We start from the raw sequence: 27,014 nt of genomic DNA on the forward strand, positions 1-27,014 counted from the left end.
TAAAGGAGTTTTGCTATTTAGGGAGTAAAATAACTGATGATGGTCGAAGTAGAGAGGATATAAAATGTAGACTGGCAATGGCAAGGAAATCGTTTCTGAAGAAGAGAAATTTGTTAACATCGAGTATAGACTTAGGTGTCAGGAAGTTGTTTCTGAAAGTATTTGTATGGAGTGTAGCCATGTATGGAAGTGAAACATGGACGATAACCAGTTTGGACAAGAAGAGAATAGAAGCTTTCGAAATGTGGTGCTACAGAAGAATGCTGAAGATTAGATGGGTAGATCACACAACTAATGAGGAAGTATTGAATAGGATTGGGGAGAAGAGAAGTTTGTGGCACAACTTGACTAGAAGAAGGGATCGGTTGGTAGGACATGTTTTGAGGCATCAAGGGATCACAAATTTAGCATTGGAGGGCAGCGTGGAGGGTAAAAATCGTAGAGGGAGACCAAGAGATCAACACACTAAGCAGATTCAGAAGGATGTAGGTTGCAGTAGGTACTGGGAGATGAAGAAGCTTGCACAGGATAGAGTAGCATGGAGAGCTGCATCAAACCAGTCTCAGGAATGAAGACCACAACAACAACAACAACAACCTTGAGGTGTGGATACGTTCAAATTACTATTTTCAGAATTAGCAGTTTCGAATTTCGTGTTACATCGATATTTAACCAGATGTAAAAAGTCAGGAGTGGCATGCAATAAAACGTGAAATACAGACTTCTCATTCCTACAAAAATAGTAAGTGTAGAGGTATATACGAGGGTGAGTCAAATGAAAACCATGAATATTTTTTTAAACATTATTTATTGTGGAGAAGTGGTTCTAAGATGTATCACTTTTCAACGTAATCTCCCCGACGCTCGATGCAAGTCCTCCAGCGCTTACAAAGTGCATAAATTCCTTTAGAAAAAAATTCTTTTGGTTGTCCGTGCAACCACTCATCCACCGCGTGGCGTACCTCTTCATCAGAACTAATCTGTGAACATGCTGCAATATCATTCAGTGTCACTCGGCGGTTTTCCTTCGCTATGGCTTCAACTGCTGCCGTGTTCTGTGGAGTCACAACTCGTTGTGACTGACCTGGACGAGGAGCGTCTTCCATTGAAGTCGCGCCATTTGCGAACTTCCTACTCCATTCGTAGACTTGCTGCTGTGACAAACATGCATCACCGTACTGAACCTTCATTCGTCGATGATTTCAATAGGTTTCACGTCTTCACTGCGCAAAAACCGAATAACAGAACGCTGTTCTTCCCTGGTGCAAGTCGCAAGTGGGGCAGCCATCTTTATACTGATACTGCGACGGTATGTGTGCATCTGCACTATGCTGCCACCTACAGGCCATTCTGCACGCTGTTTGTAGCACACTTACCAACTTACAGGATAACAGCGCGAAATTTCGATTTGTTATTACAAATTTAAGGTTTTCATTTGGCTCACCCTCGTATAAAGGGCAGTCAAATGCAAAACGAGGGCCTGCCGCAACAGGACCATGGAATCGTGCATTCAAAAGTAATCACCACTCGTGTTAAGAAATTTATCGCACTGGAAGATGAGACGACTAATTCCTGCTTCGTAGAACGCAGTTGGCCGCTTACAGATACGCAACCGTATCTACTCTTGCACCTGCTCGTCAGATTGAAACCAACGTCCACACTTGTCTTTATTCATGTATAAATCACACTGTGAACGATCTGGACTGTAGGGATGATGTTGTAGTGTTTCCCAAGCAAATCACTCATTCATCTGGTTGGCAGTGTGCAGCCGCCCGTTATATTGCTACAGGATGATTCCTGCACTCGTTACGTTCCTCGAGTGGGGGACCACAACCAGTGTGCAGCGCTATGAAGACAATTTGCAAAAACTGCGACGTGCCATAGAATGAAAACGCTCAGGAATGCTGTCGGGCGGAATCATCTTCTTGCACGATAACGCCTGCCCCCGTACTGCCAATCGGATGAGGGCTAAGCTTCAGCAATTTGTTTGGGAAACGCTGCAACATCGCACGCACGTTCTGGATCTTTCACCGAGCGATTTTCACGTCTTTGGCAGCCTCAAGAAAGCTGCTTGCACAGGGGCGGGCAGGAATCCTGCACGTGTGCGGTGCACTTGCACGCGTGCAGTTAACAGGTGTTCTGTGTGCACACAGGGGCAAGCTGGCCACCCGCTTATCTCCCCTCCCCACCATACCTTGTGTCCGCTCCTTTCTCTGCAATGCGTTTTCTTTCCTAGCTTGCTTTATTGAATGTAGGAATAAGATTAGTAGTAGTAGTGCTTGAAAGATATCGTGGTTTGAAAGGGTACCTATTACCTAAGATACGTTATATTTAATTATCACAGGCGGAGTGGAACAAAATAAGGTTAGTAGGAGTGCTTGAAAGATGTCGTGTTTTGAAAGAGTACCTATTACCTACGATTCGTTTTAATTAATTATCACAGGTGGAGTGGAACAAAATAAGGTTAGTAGGAGTGCTTGAAAGATGTCGTGTTTTGAAAGAGTACCTATTAGCTACGATACGTTTTATTTAATTATCACAGGTGGAGTGGAACAAAATTTCTACATACAGACAAACGCAAGCAGTTACTTAAATTTTCATCACTGATGTTTGCTCTTAACCGACACTTACTAATTCAGCAAATGGTTTTCCAGCTCTCGCTATATTAAGCTCGTACCGCTGGGCTATTATTGTTGTCGTCCTGAAAAATTGAAAACGGTGCTCCATAAAATGTTAAATCAGTTACATGAGAGACATGACGAAAGGAAGTCGCAGACCTCTCGTGACCACAGCAACTACGACAGATTCATCTAGTATCGTCAGATCGCTCTTCTTAAGCTCAGTCAATTTCCCCATCCGCTCAGAATCCGACAATAAATTGTACTCGTCCTTGTGAAATTTGTTACAATGGCCTTCAATAGTAAACTTCCGCTGACCAGCGAGTATACTGCCACATATTAAACATTTTGAATTTTCACGTTTTTGCACAAAGAAAAAATGATTCTCCCATTACTTTTAAAAAGATAGCAAATCTCCACTTCTCCGTTTCCTTGTTTCACTGTGCATTTTCCGGTTCTTGAAATACAACGTTGACTATGTAGTGGTCGCTACGCATCAACGTCCGCAGCTTAGCCTGGTACTACACTGCCGTAACCTGCCGGCTGTTGCCACTGCCCCAGTGGACGATTGCACGCGAGCAGCACACGTGCAGCGCTGTGCGCTCATGAGCCGCGTGCAACGTTTGCCCGCCCCTGTGCTTGCATATTACACGATTTCGCCCATACAGAAAAAAACCGTACGGGCAAATTTTCTTAGCCGACTATTGAAGAGCATGAGACCCTTCACACTGTACGGCTACAACACGGGCACGATTTTTAGTCGTGTTGCAGCTGTCCACCGCCACTGCCGCCACACGGCACCGTGCCGTACTCTCGGCCCAGTGGCCCACGTGACCAAGTGCTCGCTTCCACACTACACGATTTCAGTCGTACAGAGGCCGTCCGCAGTGTTTATTTCTACTGCGTTCATTTTGGTTTCAGGTTGCGATTTTCCGTGTTTTCAGTTTGTAGGTGTCGCTGGCTTATTTTCACATTATGGAAGTTATTGACGCTGACATTTTGATATAGCTAGTTGAATCAAAACCTCTGTTATGAGACAAAACTTTAGATATTTATAAGGATAGAAACGCAACAAGAAAAGCATGGCAAGAGGTATGTTCAGCACTGAACCCAGATTTCGGGAGCATTAGTTATACAAAAAAAATGCATTTGGTAAGTACTACCTATTACGCAAAGTAAATACTTATTTGCAAATACTTATTTTTATTATAGCTGTATAACATTTTACTTTTCCTTATAAGCAATTACGGCCGTGTGAATTTGGTGTACCCAGAATTTTACCATCTAGTCGTTAATTCCGTAAATTTTCTTAAGTAAATAATTAAAAACATGGGGTATTTATTCCCTCAATATAAGGTGATCAAGGTATAACTAGGCTAACTAAATAAAACAGTATGGAAAGTTTAAAAAAGCAATTTATTTCACGAAGGCTACAGAACACTGATTTTCTATCTGCAGAAGAGACACTTCATACAGTCTTCTGTTTCAAATTTGACAAATTATATTTTAGACATTATTTAGCTTCAATGGCATATTTGTTCAAATACCTGTAATAACAAAGCTGTATTTAAAAACTTACCTTAAAGTCATAGCCAGCATTTCAATAGACTGTATACAGTTTCTGAATTGAGTGTTTTTGCGTTGTAGAACATTCTTCAGTCTCCTGTGCAATACATCGATGGAGCCATACGAAAATAGTTAAAAAACTTTCGGTCGTCGTTTCTCAGGCCTGCAAATAATGTGTAGAAAACCCCGACTTCCTCACGTCTCAGGTTAATTGGATGAACCCAGTGAAGGCGACTGTGCCTTCGTCTTCTCCGACGTCGATACAGTATCCATAACGCAATGACTTGTTCACGACCCATAGTAAGAACTATACCAGGTCACACTTTGAAGGGAACTGATGTTGCCGGCCGGAGTAGCCGAGCGGTTCTAGGCCCTACAGTCTGGAACCGCGCGACCGCTACGTCGCAGGTTCGAATCCTGCCTCAGGCATGGATGTGTGTGTTGTCCTTAGGTTCGTTAGGTTTAAGTAGTTCTTAGATCTAAGGGACTGATGACCTGAGAAGTTAAGTCCCATAGTGCTCAGAGCCATTTGAACAATTTTTTTGAACTGATGTTCTCCTTTGACGTTTAAAAATCGTTCAGTGTGAAAATCAACCGACTACGATTTAAACACGTACGGTTTTTCCCCGTGCGGCCGAAATCGTGTAATGTGCAAGCGGCCTAAGCGGTCGACCGCGTGCTACGAAACAGAAATTCATCTTCTCGTCTCCCGGTGGAATAAATGTCTTAAGGCGTGTTGCGATTACTTTTGAATGTGGTGGGTGTTACGTTTTAGTATGAGCTCGTGTCACAGATACAGAATGCCTCTCCTAAGAGGCGGCAGGTACATTTTCTCTGGTGTTTCGGCATATGCTTTCAATTTTGTTTTTGCAACGTGTAGCTGCTAACTAGGCCCGAACAAATACTGCTCTTCAAATCTTTTATGAGACATTGTAGAGGGCAAGCGTCGGTTTGTTTCCAGTTACAAACAAAACGACTATTAAAGCGGAATGTTACGTGACCAGTAGATAGAGCAGTCCAAAATTAGTCTAGTGCGTTATTCGTTTTATCGATATGCTTTAATGGGGATAGAAAAACGCGAAGCATAATCAGTACTCCAGCAAGGAATGAGCAGCGCTGCTGCATGCCAGTAGCAGTGCCAGTCTGGGTCGTTCTGTCGCTGATGGAGTACTGGTTATCCTTCGTGTTTTACTATCCCCGTTAATACGGGGTGTCCAAAAAGTCTCTCCGCAGTGCCGTATGATTGTTAGCCGCGCTTGCCGTATGCCGCAGTGTATATACCGAAATGAAGCTCAGTGAAATACAAGTTATTAACTTATTGAATATTCATTTTTACCCTCAATTTTTCACATTAAATGTTGAATGTGTCCCCCCTCCCTGTTGTTGAATACACAATTCAATTCGTCTAATCGTGTTTCCAAACACAAGCTGTAACATTTCTTCTGTAACAGAATCGCTCACCGATAGATCTGTACCTACAGATTGGAAAATTGCGCAGGTCGCACCAGTGTTTAAGAAGGGTAGTAGGAGTAATCCATCGAACTACAGACCTATATCATTGACGTCGGTTTGCAGTAGGGTTTTGGAGCATATACTGTATTCAAACATTATGAATCACCTCGAAGGGAACGATCTATTGATACGTAATCAGCATGGTTTCAGAAAACATCGTTCTTGTGCAACGCAGCTATCTCTTTATTCGCACGAAGTAATGGCCGCTATCGACAGGGGATCTCAAGTTGATTCCGTATTTCTAGAATTCCGGAAAGCTTTTGACACCGTTCCTCACAAGCGACTTCTAATCAAGCTGCGGGCCTATGGGGTATCGTCTCAGTTGTGCGACTGGAGTCGTGATTTCCTGTCAGGAAGGTCGCAGTTCGTAGTAATAGACGGCAAATCATCGAGTAAAACTGAAGTGATATCAGGTGTTCCCCAGGGAAGCGTCCTGAGACCTCTGCTGTTCCTGATCTATATAAATGACCTGGGTGACAGTCTGAGCAGTTCTCTTAGGTTGTTCGCAGATGATGCTGTAATTTACCGTCTAGTAAGGTCATCCGAAGACCAGTATCAGTTACAAAGCGATTTAGAAAAGATTGCTGTATGGTGTGGCAGGTGGCAGTTGACGCTAAATAACGAAAAGTGTGAGGTGATCCACATGAGTTCCAAAAGAAATCCGTTGGAGTTCGATTACTCGATAAATAGTACAATTCTCAAGGCTGTCAATTCAACTAAGTACCTGGGTGTTAAAATTACGAACAACTTCAGTTGGAAAGACCACATAGATAATATTGTGGGGAAGGCGAGCCAAAGGTTGCGTTTCATTGGCAGGACACTTAGAAGATGCAACAAGTCTACTAAAGAGACAGCTTACACTACACTCGTTCGTCCTCTGTTAGAATATTGCTGCGCGGTGTGGGATCCTTACCAGGTGGGATTGACGAGGGACATCGAAAGGGTGCAAAAAAGGGCAGCTCGTTTTGTATTATCACGTAATAGGGGAGAGAGTGTGGCAGATATGATACGCGAGTTGGGATGGAAGTCTTTAAAGCAAAGACGGTTTTCGTCGCGGCGAGATCTATTTACGAAATTTCAGTCACCAACTTTCTCTTCCGAATGCGAAAATATTTTGTTGAGCCCAACCTACATAGGTAGGAATGATCATCAAAATAAAATAAGATAAATCAGAGCTCGAACAGAAAGGTTTAGGTGTTCCTTTTTCCCGCGCGCTGTTCGGGAGTGGAATGGTAGGGAGATAGTATGATTGTGGTTCGATGAACCCTCTTCCAAGCACTTGAATGTGAATTGCGGAGTAATAATGTAGATGTAGATGTAGATGTAGATGTACATGAAAGTGGATATTGCAGTTTTCAATTCATCGATGGATTTGGACGGTTTTTATAGACAGTTGCTTTGGCTGTACCCCAGAATAAAAAGTCAGGTGGTGTTATGTCAGGTGATCGTGGAGGCCAAAGTCCCTGTGAAATTACGCGATCACCAAAAGCATCAGCTAGCAGTGACACTGAAACGCGAGCTCTATTCGCGGTTGCACCATCTTATTGAAAATAACCGTTAAGCATTTGACTTAACACAAGTTCTCCTATGAATGGGTACAGAATATCACTGCAGTATCGTTGTGCGCGTATTGTTTCGCTGAAAAATATGGGACCCACAATCCGACGTCTAGAAAATCCAATCCAAATTTCAATTTTCACAGAATGAAGTGGTTCCTCATGAATACACAATGGATTTGCAGTACTCCACATAGGAGAATTTTGCGAGTTCATGCACCCGGATAAATGAAACCACGCCTCATCAGTGAAAAACGTTTCATTAAGAATATCCCTTCTGTTTTGTTGAACGAAATTTTTGAACCACTGACAATAATGCAGTCTCTTGCCATGAACATTATTTTTCAGTTCTTGCACGACTGTCACTTTGTATGGGAAAACTTCTAATTATTTCCTTACAGCTGTGTGGGCCGTTCCGACACTAACATCGACTACCTGGGCGAGTTGTCTGACTGACTTGTTCGGACTCATGGAGATTTTATCGGAAAAATCGAGTAGTTAATCCTCAGACAAAACGCTAGGACGACCGCTTCTCGGTGCATCTGTCATTGAGTATCGCGATGCGGGAGTGTTGTCTCCGGGAAAACTGAATTAAATGTCTGACGAACTGAAAATGTGTATTTACCGCCAGTTTTGAACACTTGTTCGACTACCAACATACGTCCTTCAATGGTTAGCATTTTAATAGTGACAAAAACGAAGCAAACGAACAAAGGAACTAAACATAAACGTTCACGTCAACACATAACGACACACACCAACTATACTACTGACTCTGGATGAGAAAGACGAAACAGTGGAATGTTGGGAGAGTCCACTGAAGGGAAGTAACCCAGGCTGGCGAACAACCATACGGCACGCGCGGCTAACAATCATACGGCACTGCGGAGAGACTTTTTGAACACCCCGTACATATCCATAAAACGAATAACGCACTAGACTAATTTTGGACTGCTCTATCGGTTGGGTACATAAAATTGCTCTTTCAAAAGTAATTTCGTTTGTAACAGGAAACAAACCGACGCTTTCCGTCGACACAGTATTTGGTTGCGCTGCCTCCAGGTACACGTTGGAATAACGAAATTGGAAATATCCGCCGAAACACAAAAATCGGCTGGCGACTCTTTGGGGAGACACACCCTTAATACTCCCCAATGTCGTGCTCACTTCCAAAAACGAGGACAAACAATCCGAATATATGTTCACTGAAATTAAACATCTGAATAGAAAGTGTCTTACCGGTGTAACATACAATACATCCAAAAGTGGACAGTATTCTAGCTTTGCATCTGCATTCTCAGGTCTTGAATCTTTGTACGAACACGTAATCTCAGCCAGTGATATGAACATAAATTTTGTAAGCAACAGTCCTGCAGTTTCAAAATTCAGTCGTATACTTCCGACTCATCATACAGCAGATACTCACAACTCTATCGATATTTTCGCAACCAACTCTCCAAACAGAGTAATTAGAACTAATCAAATTTCTATACCTTACTTATCTTCTCATGATGTAATATTCATGAATTATTCGTTGCAATGTCCAAAGAACAAACTACAGTTGGCCATTTTTAGAGATTTTAAGCACATAAACATGTCTGAGCTTAAGCCGACGCCTATGATACCTCTTGGCAGCAAACGGCACGAAATAAATTTGACCTAAATTAATGAAGTACCTAATTTCACTGAGAGACTCAGCAATTAATATGATAAACACACTCCGATAAAAACCGTATGAGTCAGAGGAAAACCTGCACCATACCTCAACTCAAACACCTTATGAGTATCAGAGACTCAGAACACCCGACCTCCGAGAATCATCTCGCCTACAAGCGAATACTTTCACAGGCCTTCCGTCTTGTGGAAAAATCTAGAAGGGCCAGGAATATGCAAACCTCAATCTGCAGCTGAACCTCTCGTTCCTTTTGCAGATATAAACGAATATTCCGATGCACAAGGACGCAAACTATCGAATCCCTTGCAGTATCTACGCTCGGTACAAATCAAAATTTTTTTCTACACCCGGTAATCCTTAACACGGGCAGAAAGACAATTGCATGAATTTATTCTGCAGGCGCAGGTCACGACAATATTACAATACAAATGATCCCTTTCCTCGTCGACCCATTACTGCCGATAATAACGTATATTCTTGACAATTCTCTGGCCTCCAACCTATTCCCAATAGCTTCAAAAAAGGGGCTCATAAAACCCCCATGCAAAACGAAATCTGCCGAAGAACCTTCCGACTACAGGCCCATTTGCATTCGACCAGCATTATCTAAGGCTTTAGAGTACATAGTTCCTGACGAGCTTACCAGTTACTTAACATCTTATAACCTTCCGGATGAATACCAAACCGGTTTCAGGAAAAATCATAGCACGACGGCAGCACTCATAAAAGTAACTGACGAATTGAAATAAGCTATGGATAAACAATGGGTGACTATTGTGTGCTTTTTGGATTTCAGCAAAGCTTTCGACACTATCGTCTTTGATATTCTACGTGCTAAAATCGAAAGTCAAAACTTTGCTTCAAATGCTGTACAGCGGTTCCACTAATACCTTAAATACCGCCAACAGTGTGTAATGAGCGAAACAAAGAAGTCACAATAGAAGAATGTGGTATCTGAGGCCCCATAACCATCAACATTGGACCCATTATTTTTCTCATTATGTATTAATATGTGCCCACTATTGTCCCCAACTGAAAATATCATTTATACGCTCATGACCTTCAGTTATAGCTAATTACAAGCCCAGTAAATCTGAACGTAGCCGTCCAGAATGAAAATACTAACTTACTTGCTTTATCAGCATGGGAGCAGGACATAGGTTTGAAACTTACCCATATAAAACTCAAGCAATGTTAATTGCTCATAAAAAAAATTATTGCTCCTTATTTCAAAGAATCTCTTCTACCATTAATCCTAAACACCGCAGATATCACCTTTCCTTCTTTTGTGAGGAATTTGGGGATATTACTGGAGCATCACCTACACTGGACTGAACACACAATAGCCGGCCTGTGTGGCCGAGCGGTTCTAGGCGCTTCAGTCTGGAACCGCGCGACCGCTACGGTCGCAGGTTCGAATCCTGCCTCGGGCATGGATGTGTGTAATGTCCTTATGTTCGTTAGGTTTAAGTAGTTCTAAGTTCTTGGGGACTGATGACCTCAGATGTTAAGTCCCATAGTGCTCAGAGCCATTTGAACCATTTTTTGAACACGCAACTACACTCTATGGATGTTGTGAGCATCACTTCATCCCTTACAGAAATATGAAAAAGGTTTCCTCTCCAGCTTAAAATGAAACTTGTAGAGTCACTAACACTCTCCATTCTCGAATATTGTGATCCTATTCTCCTAGGGCTTTGACATGAGAGCTTACATTGGCTGTAACTGACGATGAATGTTTGTGTGCGATACATTTGTGATGTACGCTATTTAGACTATACCACTACTGCCACAGAATAATTATCATGGATACATGCCGACAAGCGTAGAGATCGTCACACCCTGTGTTTGCTGTTCAGTCTTTTCAATCATCGCACTCCTTCCTATTTATCGTCAATCCTGACACTACTATCTGAACAACACAGCAGAAATATTTGTTCTCAAAACAGAAAAATCTTCTCTGTACCACTAAACAACACTACCATGTTCTCTAAATCAGGTTCTGTATCAGGAACCCAACTTTGGAACAATATTTCTCAAAATATTAGAGAAATTAACATCCTTTCAAACTTCAAAAGACGACTAATGACACACCTTATATGCCAACAGCTACCTCTTCTTGCACCTCACTCTCATCAAACTCTCACTTTCATCAAACCTCCTGTAACGTCTACGCTCGGGCGTGCGTTAACTCTTTAAAGCCTGTACTATGGTAAGTTGACGGGCTTCACCTTATAAGAAAGGATTTTAGTAAATATGTTGACCGGGTGTACCTGAGTGGAGGCACAATCAGACTTACACCCACTCAGTAACAACAATGATACGTCAAGCAAGTCTGAAGTACAACTACGCGTTAGGACGGACAAGAAACAACACCGCAGATGCTAATAAACTGTTAATAATACGGTCGCCAGCCTAATTAGGCATTAAGTGAGTTTTTTCCTTGTACAAGTGGGTGTACGTACAAGCATAACAACACATAGTAATACTGCATTATATGGTAAATTTTAGAACCAGAAAAATCTACTGAACTAAGATTTTCCTTTTCTGTACTAATTTGGACAAGCTATAAATACACAACATTACATTATAATGATTACTACAAACTGCGTTTTGTCTATTGATCCGACTGAAATCGGGCATAGGTTACCCTAGAAATAGCACTTTTGATACACACATACAATGTCAATTTTAATAAGGGTAAAACACTGATAAATTTAGGTTTTATATTGACTTTAACTTTGCTGGTCAAATCAGTTCAGTACACTTCAGAATTTAAATGAATAGAAAAGAAAAGAGTGAAGGGGGGACCCTGAAACTGTTATGATCACTGTGTTGAAACTATTAACAATTGGAAGCATTAAGCACTCAAGATTTACAATATATGAGTTACTACTCTTTTTGTCTTATTACTTCCTCATTTAACTACCATTATTTTTGTCTCAAATTAATTAAGCTTCATTACTAAACCAATTCCAAAATTATCTTCCAACTTTGTCAGACCTTTGTTCTTTGCTTATATTTTCATTAACAATAAAGCTCCTTAAACATCTTTCTAGCATAGATAGGTCTGCAGGTAATTCTTATTAACATAAACTTTAAATCTTCATTTCGGGACACTCGGATTGCACAACATGTGGAAAGGACCCTGTCTAGGTTAGTGATGAGGATAATTAATTGATAGGACAATTCTGGTAAAAGTTAAGTTGTTATTGAACAGTCAGGAACAAAATTAACACTGGTCCACACGAATACAATTCTAAAGATTCAACCTGTTCGTGTCGATGCGGCGGTTGGCGGGCAGCGAGATGGCGAGGCGCACAGCACACATACAATTACAGCTATGGCTCTTGATGTATTGGCACTTTGCTTCTTCTTAGCGTCGCAATCCTTTTCAATTTAGTGCCTATGGAACATAGCCATGCTGTGTAGTCGTCGGAAACGGCACATCCGAGGCTCAATGAAACCACGTTTTCCAGGAGAGCCTCCTCGATCCAGAGCGTGTTTCTCAGACCGATGCCCAACTCCGACTATTTGCTGAGCCCGTTATGCCGTGCCGCCGTGTGCATTTTCCCGCGCTCGCCTGCCATCCACCTTTTACCGCTCCCCTACAGACGGGGTATTCACCAAAGGTTTTGCATTCCACATATCCTAATACATTGCCTACGTATGGACCAGGCGCACAATTACAATTTTAAACATGTTACAATAGATTCAACATGGGTTACACTTCAATTCTGTTATAGCATTGCTTGAAATTTGACATAAATATTAATATTCACATCGAAAGTTGCTTACAGTTTCTATAACATAATGACACGAAAAGAAAAAGAAATGAAATCAAAACATTGCTTACACTAATTTATCGAAAATCAGAAGAAAAAATTATTATATATACAGTTGTTGTTGTTACACATGCCCCTGTTTCCAGTAAATTTTACTAAGTATAAATTTAATGGGAACACAAAATTTTACATTTATACAGTGGTTCTGAATCTTTATGTGAATGTCCCAAAAAAATTTTCATACCACATACTTCCTTTCACTCACATTATATAGGTCTACACTTTTTAACATATCAAGAACATTTACTTGTCATTTACTTAAGTGCCTTTTGCACAGTCCAACCTCCCATCACAACATTATTAAAATAGCAAATTACTCATTTTTACTAAATTTCTCAAGGAAATAATTTCAAAATCTGGAACACAAACATTTAACTACAAAAGCAAATGCAAATATTTGTATACACTATAAGACAATTTATTGCTGCTTGCATTGAATGGCAGTCCATTTCCTTACTTACTAAAAAAAACACACACAATAATATTCAGAAAATTTACTACACATATTTGCTGCCTATTATTCAGATTTGGGCAGTCCTTTTCACCTCATATTGTCACCTCTCCTATATCACACTTACAATTCTCCATTGACTATTTATCTGCCCTCATTGGTCTTTGGCAGTCCTTTATATTATGACTCATATACTGTCCACTTTGATTTTCGGCATTTACCCTTTCCTTTTCAGTCCTTTTCTCCATACATTCTTACATTTATAGTGCATTTGGTAATCTGAAACTCACATAACTACATTAGCACACTGTCAATGGTATACATACATTTACAAAGATTTGTTACATTTGGAATAAAATAGTTTCAGCATAGGATACAGCACATTTACTGCAAATTGCTTTCTGAGTGTACTTATGTCACTCACTCCTAGGAACATACAGTTTCAGGTCCACAACATTTCTTACGCCTAAAGGTTTTTTGGATTTTGGGTAGATCAGGTAGTAAGCATTATCGTGTGGAATGTTCTGTATTATATACGTCCCATTATAAATATATTTAAATTTGGAAATTTCATGGTTCAGTTCACTAGACTTTTCGTGGGTTTTTAAAAGAACATAATCCCCAATTTTAAATTTTGAAACTTTTAGATTTTTATCGTGTCTTTTAGATCTAGATTCAGCTTTTTTCTTTGCCCTTTTTCTGACTAATTCTTTCTTTTGACTCAACCCCAAACTTGTACAAGGTGGAAACTCTAGTTTTTCTTCAATCAAACTTTTGCTCCTGCCGCCTAACAAAATTTCTTCCGGTGGGAATCCAGTAGTTTCATGATGTAAGGTGTTCATGACATTCTCAAAATCCGATATAAATCTGCCCCAGACTCTAAATCATGCCCCTTCCTGTTTTTTCCACAACACACCTTGGTCGACTGTGACATCGTCCCAAGATACGTTTCTGACCTGTGAACCATTTATATCTGGCGGCTTTTTCGGTTTCTGGAGTTCAAAGTCTTTACTTACTTGAACTCGTTGCAAAATAAACATTGAGTCGTCCGGTGGCTCTTTCTTTCTTTGTTCGGTCTCAACATGTGGATTTTGTTTTGAAACTTCGTCATCATTAGGTACAATATCACAATTAGCTGTATTTCCATTATTTCCACTATTACCGAAATATTCGTCGTCTGAATTGTCGTCAGAATCCGACCATTCTGGATCGCTTTCAGGTTCTAACATAAAAGCTTTTCTGAGACAGGCACTAAGTTCTCCCTCTGCATTTTCGTCAGGCTTTGATTTTAACTCGGTATCCTCTTTCGACAAAACGGCCTCATTATCAGCTTTACTCACATCTACTGATACTTCATATTTAGTGTAATCCTCGTGGACTTCAATTACTTTTAGGTAATTATCTGTCCCTTCCCCATGGTGCCTTTCGGTAGCAGCTTCTATTGTTGGCGGATCATCAACAGAAGTTACTTCCTCGTCAATGCTAAGGATTTCGTCCTCCAATTCCTTCCTATTTTTCACCTTCGTCCTATCGGCAGCACGCGTACTTTGCGCGGCGCTATTTACTATCTCCTCTTTAAACTCGGGCCACGTCACCTTATCGACGTCCCTACTATCTCCTTTTCCACTAACTAATTTCTTTGCCTCATACTCCTTCTTAAAATCCTCACACTCACATTGCTTTAGGCCCTTGTACAGATCGTCGATCTGCACACGCCAATTACTTACTTCCGCTAATCCATTCTCGCCTTTTACTTCATTGCAAACACTGCTAACCGCACCTCTCTGTGTATTCACAGTTTCATCTATTATTTCCTTCGCCACGGAATTATCACTCGTAATGTATTCACCAGTTCTTACGGCAATGTTCGTATCTAATGCTGCCTCATCGCTAGCGGCTTCTCTCTGAACAGCTGTTCTGCTAGGCTGGGCCGTTGCCCTCTGATGCTCCACTCGCCTGTTAACAAGTATCGCTCTGTGCGGCAAAGATGACTCATTCGCGCTCGCACCTGACACTTGTTTCGCAACAACACGTTGCGTCGTTCCACGCCTGTCTCTAACCTGTCTCATTACTTTACTGTCAGTTCGGTAACTTTTCTTAAATCGGGGCCGGTATATATTGTCCGCTTCCGTTTGGCCCGCAACGTTCGCGGAAATCAGTTTCCCGCGTCGTTATTATTTTGCGCGGTGTACCCTCTACCGCGACCTGGATAACTTCCTTTTCCTCTGCCTCTACCTCTACCTCTCTGTATCATATTGACGCGAAACCCTTCGCCGTCATTTCTCTCGTCATTATTACGGTTATTTCGGTTACCAAAATTTTGATAATTGGCACAACTTTCGCGCCAATGGTCTTCGTCTTCGACCCTTTCGAGAAATGCTTGGAAGCTGCGATGATTGCTTCCCACGTATCTCTTTGAATCTTCTGGAAGCTTTTTATATAGTTCCCAGATGATTTCTGAATCGGATCTTCTTCCTCTTAAATGCGTTAACTTCCGGTACCAATATTCGCAGAAATCTTTCAAAGAATTCCTGCCCCTGTTATCATGAAGCTTGGCCATGATAAACTCGCGCCACAAATGATCCTGTTTTGGTTCGGACCAATATTCTTCCGTAAACCTTTGTTTAAATTCTTCGAACGTCATTCGTTCGGTATTCAAATTAATTCCCCAGCGCTTAGCGTCACCTGCTAAGGCGCTAATTACTACGTTTATCTTTTCCTGATCAGACAAGTGTTCAGGAAATATCCTCTCGCAATTTTTGATGAAATCTAACGGATGCCATCCGTTATGTTTCTTGGCGGGATCGAAGCGTTCCTCACCTTCTAACAGCTTCGTAATTGGTGTGCCATTACAAACAACACCAGGTCTATCTTTAATTTTACTCTCAAGATCGAAAATTTTGCCTTGAATTTTCGAAGTATTTTGTTCACATTTTTGTACACATCCGGTAACTTTCTCACCTAAATCTCTTTCAGTGTCTGAAACTGCCTTTTTCAACTGTGAGATTCCGTGTTGACATTCGTTTACGATTTCAGTTTTAAGACCGAAAACTTTTTCGTCTACTTTTGTTTCAACCAGAGGCTCTACTTTCTCTTGGATGTTGAGAATTTCAACATCGAACCTACTGTTAATGTTACCAATTTCCCCCTGCATAGTATCCATATTTTTGTTAATGGTGTCAATTTCAAATTTCTTAGTATTTACCACAGAACTTAAATTACCCACTTTTTGTTCTACCTGTTCTATTTGTCTACTAATTTTAATTCCTTGATCTTCGACCTGTGCTTTAATTTGATCAACGCGTGTTTTGAGCTGATTACTTTGTGTTTTGAGCTGCTCGACAACGTGTGTTTTAAGCTGATCATTCTGTGTTTTGAGTTGCTCGGCAACGTGTGTTTTAAGCTGACTAACCTGACTGATCATTCTGTCCTGCAATTTGTTTGGTTAATTGTTCAATTAAATCGTTCATGCTTAAAATTTTCACACTGTTTTGTTCTACGGAATCTGTGTGTTCCGATCCTACTTCAGAAGTTTCTATCGGTTCTTTCTTTATCTGTGGTGAATCAAACATGTCAGTGGATTCATTCACATACCCACTATCATCTACAAAGTCACCCTCTACTTCCTGTTTTATCCCTTGCTGTGTTCGAGACGATCTCGACATTTCAATCTGTTCGTTAACGTGTTCATGATATTGTATGTACGCCAATTGTCTTCCGCTAACGCCATCTGTTATCTGGCCGCGTAAACTCCTGCTACTGCCAGCCGCATTTTCCATTACGATCGGCACATCTACTGTTTCTACATTCTTGTCCTTACTGAATGCAAATTACTCCACACTATCGTACTTGACGTTCACTGCTATTTACTTTACTAACTATTATTGCAATTCGAGCCACTGAACATCCACTGTTCGGTATTCACTTTAATTTGTGATCGACAACAACTGGATGTCCTGTCACCGGGAAGCCACTTGTAACGTCTACGCTCTGGCGTACGTTAACTCTTTAAAGCCTGTACTATGGTAAGTTGACGGGCTTCACCTTATAAGAAAGGATTTTAGTAAATATGTTGACCGGGTGTACCTGAATGGAGGCACAATCAGACTTACACCCACTCAGTAACAACAATGATACGTCAAGCAAGTCTGAAGTGCAACTACGCGTTAGGACGGACAATAAACAACACCGCAGATGCTAATAAACTGTTAATAATACGGTCGCCAGCCTAATTAGGCATTAAGTGAGTTTTTTCCTTGTACAAGTGGGCGTACGTACAAGCATAACAACACATACACTCCTGGAAATGGAAAAAAGAACACATTGACACCGGTGTGTCAGACCCACCATACTTGCTCCGGACACTGCGAGAGGGCTGTACAAGCAATGATCACACGCACGGCACAGCGGACACACCAGGAACCGCGGTGTTGGCCGTCGAATGGCGCTAGCTGCGCAGCATTTGTGCACCGCCGCCGTCAGTGTCAGCCAGTTTGCCGTGGCATACGGAGCTCCATCGCAGTCTTTAACACTGGTAGCATGCCGCGACAGCGTGCACGTGAACCGTATGTGCAGTTGACGGACTTTGAGCGAGGGCGTATAGTGGGCATGCGGGAGGCCGGGTGGACGTACCGCCGAATTGCTCAACACGTGGGGCGTGAGGTCTCCACAGTACATCGATGTTGTCGCCAGTGGTCGGCGGAAAGTGCACGTGCCCGTCGACCTGGGACCGGACCGCAGCGACGCACGGATGCACGCCAAGACCGTAGGATCCTACGCAGTGCCGTAGGGGACCGCACCGCCACTTCCCAGCAAATTAGGGACACTGTTGCTCCTGGGGTATCGGCGAGGACCATTCGCAACCGTCTCCATGAAGCTGGGCTACGGTCCCGCACACCGTTAGGCCGTCTTCCGCTCACGCCGCAACATCGTGCAGTGGTGTCGCGACAGGCGTGAATGGAGGGACGAATGGAGACGTGTCGTCTTCAGCGATGAGAGTCGCTTCTGCCTTGGTGCCAATGATGGTCGTATGCGTGTTTGGCGCCGTGCAGGTGAGCGCCACAATCAGGACTGCATACGACCGAGGCACACAGGGCCAACACCTGGCATCATGGTGTGGGGAGCGATCTCCTACACTGGCCGTACACCACTGGTGATCGTCGAGGGGACACTGAATAGTGCACGGTACATCCAAACCGTCATCGAACCCATCTTTCTACCATTCCTAGACCGGCAAGGGAACTTGCTGTTCCAACAGGACAATGCACGTCCGTATGTATCCCGTGCCACCCAACGTGCTCTAGAAGGTGTAAGTCAACTACCCTGGCCAGCAAGATCTCCGGATCTGTCCGCCATTGAGCATGTTTGGGACTGGATGAAGCGTCGTCTCACGCGGTCTGCACGTCCAGCACGAACGCTGGTCCAACTGAGGCGCCAGGTGGAAATGGCATGGCAAGCCGTTCCACAGGACTACATCCAGCATCTCTACGATCGTCTCCATGGGAGAATAGCAGCCTGCATTGCTGCGAAAGGTGGATATACACTGTACTAGTGCCGACATTGTGCATGCTCTGTTGCCTGTGTCTATGTGCCTGTGGTTCTGTCAGTGTGATCATGTGATGTATCTGACCCCAGGAATGTGTCAATAAAGTTTCCCCTTCCTGGGACAATGAATTCACGGTGTTCTTATTTCAATTTCCAGGAGTGTAGTAATACTGCATTATATGGTAAATTTTAGAACCAGAAAAATCTACTGAACTAAGATTTTCCTTTTCTGTACTAATTTGGACAAGCTATAAATACACAACATTACATTATAATGATTACTACAAACTGCGTTTTGTCTATTGATCCGACTGAAATCGGGCATAGGTTACCCTAGAAATAGCACTTTTGATACACACATACAATGTCAATTTTAATAAGGGTAAAACACTGATAAATTTAGGTTTTATATTGACTTTAACTTTGCTGGTCAAATCAGTTCAGTACACTTCAGAATTTAAATGAATAGAAAAGAAAAGAGTGAAGGGGGGACCCTGAAACTGTTATGATCACTGTGTTGAAACTATTAACTATTGGAAGCATTAAGCACTCAAGATTTACAATATATGAGTTACTACTCTTTTTGTCTTATTACTTCCTCATTTAACTACCATTATTTTTGTCTCAAATTAATTAAGCTTCATTACTAAACCAATTCCAAAATTATCTTCCAACTTTGTCAGACCTTTGTTCTTTGCTTATATTTTCATTAACAATAAAGCTCCTTAAACATCTTTCTAGCATAGATAGGTCTGCAGGTAATTCTTATTAACATAAACTTTAAATCTTCATTTCGGGACACTCGGATTGCACAACATGTGGAAAGGACCCTGTCTAGGTTAGTGATGAGGATAATTAATTGATAGGACAATTCTGGTAAAAGTTAAGTTGTTATTGAACAGTCAGGAACAAAATTAACACTGGTCCACACGAATACAATTCTAAAGATGCAACCTGTTCGTGTCGATGCGGCGGTTGGCGGGCAGCGAGATGGCGAGGCGCACAGCACACATACAATTACAGCTATGGCTCTTGATGTATTGGCACTTTGCTTCTTCTTAGCGTCGCAATCCTTTTCAATTTAGTGCCTATGGAACATAGCCATGCTGTGTAGTCGTCGGAAACGGCACATCCGAGGCTCAATGAAACCACGTTTTCCAGGAGAGCCTCCTCGATCCAGAGCGTGTTTCTCAGACCGATGCCCAACTCCGACTATATGCTGTAGACTTGGCTACTGTTTCTATGTTTCGGAACAGTGTATCGATACGTGGAACTGTTTCATTGTTTCGAAACGGCTATGTTTCACTGTTTCGAAACAGTGGTGTTTCATTCCGCTCTGTGTCGGAAAACGGGACCTGATTCGATCTCGAGCCAGCCACAGAAACTGTATCGTTGTTTCAAAATAACGCTGTTTCAGTCCACTTGTGCTTGGAACGGACTAACTGTATCGAAACAGTGATGTTTCATTTCGCTTTGTCTCGGACGAGATTCGGGCACGGCACAGATACGGAAATACGTTTAATATACTACTTCATCGAACTCTTTCAGGAGTGTCGAAATCCTTTTGACACACAACAGCATGAAGCTTAAGATTTCCGAAAATAAAGCTTCGTTTCTAATTGATTGGTCAATTCCGAAATGGCGTAATATATACTTTATAAACACTAACAAACAATAAAATAAAGCACACTATTGGCATTCAAAATAATAAAAGTGTGAAAAACATTCAGTTAAATTACACATCTCCTATAACATATGCTTATCTGTTGATGTACAGTAATCATATTAAAAAACTCAAGTAAACCTACGACATTTTGAATTAGAAAAGGTGTAGAGTGGCATTTTTTAGACATATACGTAAATTGGATGCACTTGAAAAGCAATATGATTGACGGATCATTGATGATGTAATGGTGAACGGGAAGGGCTGAGAAGCATGGTGGATTTATAGTAATTGTTCGAAATACCTTAAGGGACAACAAATTTTTTCTCCTATATTTTGTCATTTATTCGAATTATGTGGCTTTATTTGTGAGTCTATAGTCAATGTGCCTATTCTCCACAATGATTTCTTTTGTGTGTATGGATATTAGCAGGCCGGGTATATACACTCCTGGAAATGGAAAAAAGAACACATTGACACCGGTGTGTCAGACACACCATACTTGCTCCGGACACTGCGAGAGGGCTGTACAAGCAATGATCACACGCACGGCACAGCGGACACACCAGGAACCGCGGTGTTGGCCGTCGAATGGCGCTAGCTGCGCAGCATTTGTGCACCGCCGCCGTCAGTGTCAGCCAGTTTGCCGTGGCATACGGAGCTCCATCGCAGTCTTTAACACTGGTAGCATGCCGCGACAGCGTGCACGTGAACCGTATGTGCAGTTGACGGACTTTGAGCGAGGGCGTATAGTGGGCATGCGGGAGGCCGGGTGGACGTACCGCCGAATTGCTCAACACGTGGGGCGTGAGGTCTCCACAGTACATCGATGTTGTCGCCAGTGGTCGGCGGAAAGTGCACGTGCCCGTCGACCTGGGACCGGACCGCAGCGATGCACGGATGCACGCCAAGACCGTAGGATCCTACGCAGTGCCGTAGGGGACCGCACCGCCACTTCCCAGCAAATTAGGGACACTGTTGCTCCTGGGGTATCGGCGAGGACCATTCGCAACCGTCTCCATGAAGCTGGGCTACGGTCCCGCACACCGTTAGGCCGTCTTCCGCTCACGCCGCAACATCGTGCAGTGGTGTCGCGACAGGCGTGAATGGAGGGACGAATGGAGACGTGTCGTCTTCAGCGATGAGAGTCGCTTCTGCCTTGGTGCCAATGATGGTCGTATGCGTGTTTGGCGCCGTGCAGGTGAGCGCCACAATCAGGACTGCATACGACCGAGGCACACAGGGCCAACACCCGGCATCATGGTGTGGGGAGCGATCTCCTACACTGGCCGTACACCACTGGTGATCGTCGAGGGGACACTGAATAGTGCACGGTACATCCAAACCATCATCGAACCCATCTTTCTACCATTCCTAGACCGGCAAGGGAACTTGCTGTTCCAACAGGACAATGCACGTCCGTATGTATCCCGTGCCACCCAACGTGCTCTAGAAGGTGTAAGTCAACTACCCTGGCCAGCAAGATCTCCGGATCTGTCCCCCATTGAGCATGTTTGGGACTGGATGAAGCGTCGTCTCACGCGGTCTGCACGTCCAGCACGAATGCTGGTCCAACTGAGGCGCCAGGTGGAAATGGCATGGCAAGCCGTTCCACAGGACTACATCCAGCATCTCTACGATCGTCTCCATGGGAGAATAGCAGCCTGCATTGCTGCGAAAGGTGGATATACACTGTACTAGTGCCGACATTGTGCATGCTCTGTTGCCTGTGTCTATGTGCCTGTGGTTCTGTCAGTGTGATCATGTGATGTATCTGACCCCAGGAATGTGTCAATAAAGTTTCCCCTTCCTGGGACAATGAATTCACGGTGTTCTTATTTCAATTTCCAGGAGTGTAGTAATACTGCATTATATGGTAAATTTTAGAACCAGAAAAATCTACTGAACTAAGATTTTCCTTTTCTGTACTAATTTGGACAAGCTATAAATACACAACATTACATTATAATGATTACTACAAACTGCGTTTTGTCTATTGATCCGACTGAAATCGGGCATAGGTTACCCTAGAAATAGCACTTTTGATACACACATACAATGTCAATTTTAATAAGGGTAAAACACTGATAAATTTAGGTTTTATATTGACTTTAACTTTGCTGGTCAAATCAGTTCAGTACACTTCAGAATTTAAATGAATAGAAAAGAAAAGAGTGAAGGGGGGACCCTGAAACTGTTATGATCACTGTGTTGAAACTATTAACTATTGGAAGCATTAAGCACTCAAGATTTACAATATATGAGTTACTACTCTTTTTGTCTTATTACTTCCTCATTTAACTACCATTATTTTTGTCTCAAATTAATTAAGCTTCATTACTAAACCAATTCCAAAATTATCTTCCAACTTTGTCAGACCTTTGTTCTTTGCTTATATTTTCATTAACAATAAAGCTCCTTAAACATCTTTCTAGCATAGATAGGTCTGCAGGTAATTCTTATTAACATAAACTTTAAATCTTCATTTCGGGACACTCGGATTGCACAACATGTGGAAAGGACCCTGTCTAGGTTAGTGATGAGGATAATTAATTGATAGGACAATTCTGGTAAAAGTTAAGTTGTTATTGAACAGTCAGGAACAAAATTAACACTGGTCCACACGAATACAATTCTAAAGATGCAACCTGTTCGTGTCGATGCGGCGGTTGGCGGGCAGCGAGATGGCGAGGCGCACAGCACACATACAATTACAGCTATGGCTCTTGATGTATTGGCACTTTGCTTCTTCTTAGCGTCGCAATCCTTTTCAATTTAGTGCCTATGGAACATAGCCATGCTGTGTAGTCGTCGGAAACGGCACATCCGAGGCTCAATGAAACCACGTTTTCCAGGAGAGCCTCCTCGATCCAGAGCGTGTTTCTCAGACCGATGCCCAACTCCGACTATATGCTGTAGACTTGGCTACTGTTTCTATGTTTCGGAACAGTGTATCGATACGTGGAACTGTTTCATTGTTTCGAAACGGCTATGTTTCACTGTTTCGAAACAGTGGTGTTTCATTCCGCTCTGTGTCGGAAAACGGGACCTGATTCGATCTCGAGCCAGCCACAGAAACTGTATCGTTGTTTCAAAATAACGCTGTTTCAGTCCACTTGTGCTTGGAACGGACTAACTGTATCGAAACAGTGATGTTTCATTTCGCTTTGTCTCGGACGAGATTCGGGCACGGCACAGATACGGAAATACGTTTAATATACTACTTCATCGAACTCTTTCAGGAGTGTCGAAATCCTTTTGACACACAACAGCATGAAGCTTAAGATTTCCGAAAATAAAGCTTCGTTTCTAATTGATTGGTCAATTCCGAAATGGCGTAATATATACTTTATAAACACTAACAAACAATAAAATAAAGCACACTATTGGCATTCAAAATAATAAAAGTGTGAAAAACATTCAGTTAAATTACACATCTCCTATAACATATGCTTATCTGTTGATGTACAGTAATCATATTAAAAAACTCAAGTAAACCTACGACATTTTGAATTAGAAAAGGTGTAGAGTGGCATTTTTTAGACATATACGTAAATTGGATGCACTTGAAAAGCAATATGATTGACGGATCATTGATGATGTAATGGTGAACGGGAAGGGCTGAGAAGCATGGTGGATTTATAGTAATTGTTCGAAATACCTTAAGGGACAACAAATTTTTTCTCCTATATTTTGTCATTTATTCGAATTATGTGGCTTTATTTGTGAGTCTATAGTCAATGTGCCTATTCTCCACAATGATTTCTTTTGTGTGTATGGATATTAGCAGGCCGGGTATATACACTCCTGGAAATGGAAAAAAGAACACATTGACACCGGTGTGTCAGACACACCATACTTGCTCCGGACACTGCGAGAGGGCTGTACAAGCAATGATCACACGCACGGCACAGCGGACACACCAGGAACCGCGGTGTTGGCCGTCGAATGGCGCTAGCTGCGCAGCATTTGTGCACCGCCGCCGTCAGTGTCAGCCAGTTTGCCGTGGCATACGGAGCTCCATCGCAGTCTTTAACACTGGTAGCATGCCGCGACAGCGTGCACGTGAACCGTATGTGCAGTTGACGGACTTTGAGCGAGGGCGTATAGTGGGCATGCGGGAGGCCGGGTGGACGTACCGCCGAATTGCTCAACACGTGGGGCGTGAGGTCTCCACAGTACATCGATGTTGTCGCCAGTGGTCGGCGGAAAGTGCACGTGCCCGTCGACCTGGGACCGGACCGCAGCGATGCACGGATGCACGCCAAGACCGTAGGATCCTACGCAGTGCCGTAGGGGACCGCACCGCCACTTCCCAGCAAATTAGGGACACTGTTGCTCCTGGGGTATCGGCGAGGACCATTCGCAACCGTCTCCATGAAGCTGGGCTACGGTCCCGCACACCGTTAGGCCGTCTTCCGCTCACGCCGCAACATCGTGCAGTGGTGTCGCGACAGGCGTGAATGGAGGGACGAATGGAGACGTGTCGTCTTCAGCGATGAGAGTCGCTTCTGCCTTGGTGCCAATGATGGTCGTATGCGTGTTTGGCGCCGTGCAGGTGAGCGCCACAATCAGGACTGCATACGACCGAGGCACACAGGGCCAACACCCGGCATCATGGTGTGGGGAGCGATCTCCTACACTGGCCGTACACCACTGGTGATCGTCGAGGGGACACTGAATAGTGCACGGTACATCCAAACCATCATCGAACCCATCTTTCTACCATTCCTAGACCGGCAAGGGAACTTGCTGTTCCAACAGGACAATGCACGTCCGTATGTATCCCGTGCCACCCAACGTGCTCTAGAAGGTGTAAGTCAACTACCCTGGCCAGCAAGATCTCCGGATCTGTCCCCCATTGAGCATGTTTGGGACTGGATGAAGCGTCGTCTCACGCGGTCTGCACGTCCAGCACGAATGCTGGTCCAACTGAGGCGCCAGGTGGAAATGGCATGGCAAGCCGTTCCACAGGACTACATCCAGCATCTCTACGATCGTCTCCATGGGAGAATAGCAGCCTGCATTGCTGCGAAAGGTGGATATACACTGTACTAGTGCCGACATTGTGCATGCTCTGTTGCCTGTGTCTATGTGCCTGTGGTTCTGTCAGTGTGATCATGTGATGTATCTGACCCCAGGAATGTGTCAATAAAGTTTCCCCTTCCTGGGACAATGAATTCACGGTGTTCTTATTTCAATTTCCAGGAGTGTAGTAATACTGCATTATATGGTAAATTTTAGAACCAGAAAAATCTACTGAACTAAGATTTTCCTTTTCTGTACTAATTTGGACAAGCTATAAATACACAACATTACATTATAATGATTACTACAAACTGCGTTTTGTCTATTGATCCGACTGAAATCGGGCATAGGTTACCCTAGAAATAGCACTTTTGATACACACATACAATGTCAATTTTAATAAGGGTAAAACACTGATAAATTTAGGTTTTATATTGACTTTAACTTTGCTGGTCAAATCAGTTCAGTACACTTCAGAATTTAAATGAATAGAAAAGAAAAGAGTGAAGGGGGGACCCTGAAACTGTTATGATCACTGTGTTGAAACTATTAACTATTGGAAGCATTAAGCACTCAAGATTTACAATATATGAGTTACTACTCTTTTTGTCTTATTACTTCCTCATTTAACTACCATTATTTTTGTCTCAAATTAATTAAGCTTCATTACTAAACCAATTCCAAAATTATCTTCCAACTTTGTCAGACCTTTGTTCTTTGCTTATATTTTCATTAACAATAAAGCTCCTTAAACATCTTTCTAGCATAGATAGGTCTGCAGGTAATTCTTATTAACATAAACTTTAAATCTTCATTTCGGGACACTCGGATTGCACAACATGTGGAAAGGACCCTGTCTAGGTTAGTGATGAGGATAATTAATTGATAGGACAATTCTGGTAAAAGTTAAGTTGTTATTGAACAGTCAGGAACAAAATTAACACTGGTCCACACGAATACAATTCTAAAGATGCAACCTGTTCGTGTCGATGCGGCGGTTGGCGGGCAGCGAGATGGCGAGGCGCACAGCACACATACAATTACAGCTATGGCTCTTGATGTATTGGCACTTTGCTTCTTCTTAGCGTCGCAATCCTTTTCAATTTAGTGCCTATGGAACATAGCCATGCTGTGTAGTCGTCGGAAACGGCACATCCGAGGCTCAATGAAACCACGTTTTCCAGGAGAGCCTCCTCGATCCAGAGCGTGTTTCTCAGACCGATGCCCAACTCCGACTATTTGCTGAGCCCGTTATGCCGTGCCGCCGTGTGCATTTTCCCGCGCTCGCCTGCCATCCACCTTTTACCGCTCCCCTACAGACGGGGTATTCACCAAAGGTTTTGCATTCCACATATCCTAATACATTGCCTACGTATGGACCAGGCGCACAATTACAATTTTAAACATGTTACAATAGATTCGACATGGGTTACACATCAACTCTGTTATAGCATTGCTTGAAATTTGACATAAATATTAATATTCACATCGAAAGTTGCTTACAGTTTCTATAACATAATGACACGAAAAGAAAAAGAAATGAAATCAAAACATTG

The sequence above is a fragment of the Schistocerca nitens genome, chromosome 6, assembly GCF_023898315.1.
Source record: "Schistocerca nitens isolate TAMUIC-IGC-003100 chromosome 6, iqSchNite1.1, whole genome shotgun sequence".
NCBI lineage: Eukaryota > Metazoa > Arthropoda > Insecta > Orthoptera > Acrididae > Schistocerca > Schistocerca nitens.